Source organism: Petaurus breviceps, unplaced genomic scaffold (assembly GCF_028583685.1).
Source record: "Petaurus breviceps papuanus isolate PSGF00001 unplaced genomic scaffold, PetGlider_PUasm1.0 103, whole genome shotgun sequence".
Classification (NCBI taxonomy): Eukaryota; Metazoa; Chordata; class Mammalia; order Diprotodontia; family Petauridae; genus Petaurus; species Petaurus breviceps.
Window position 1 is genome coordinate 6,212,925 of NW_027185588.1, and position 738 is coordinate 6,213,662.

Sequence of the window (738 nt, forward strand, 5' to 3'; positions counted from 1 at the left end):
CGCCCCGGCCTCCCGCCGCCGCCGCCGCTCGGGCCGCCTCCTCCGGGCCGCCCGCCCTCCGCCGCCGGGCCCGCTCCCGCTCTGGGCCGCTGCCGGGCCGGCCGCCGCTTCCTGCCTCCCGCGGCCCTCCCGGACTGCCGCTCCTATTGTCTAATGGCGGCCGCCGGCGGCTGGAGGCGGGGGCGCGGGGGGGGGGGGGGCGGCGGCAGCAGCGGCAGCAGCAGCTCCGGCCTCGGCTCCGTCGGTCCGGCTCCGGCCTCAGCCGAGCACCAGCAGCACCACCTGCTGCCGCCGAGCCCGCGGCCTGCACTGGGGCGCGCGCGGGGGAGGGGGGCGCGTGCGCGTGCGCGGCTCGGGCGCGTCCCCGCCGCCAGGATCCGCGGTCCCGCCGCCCCGCGCCCGGGCCCCGGCCTCGGCTCCGGCCCCGGCCCCCGGTCGTCCAGCAGCCGCCGCCTCCGCCTCCTCCTCCTCCTTCCTAACCCCGAGATGCCAGGTTCTCTCCTCCCCAACGCGCCCCCCACGGCCTCGAACGCCCAGGCCTAGTTCTCACCCCGCCCCCACACTCCTGCCGACACTCGCAGCGTTCTCCCCGCCTCCCTTCCCTCCCCTTCCCTGACCTCATTCGGAGCCGGCTTCCCCTCCCCCTCCCCTGCCCCCTCCCCCTCTCCTTCTCTCCTCTCCCTTCTCTCTCCTCTCCCTCTATCCCTTTCTCTCCTTGTCCTCTCCCTTTCTCCTTCT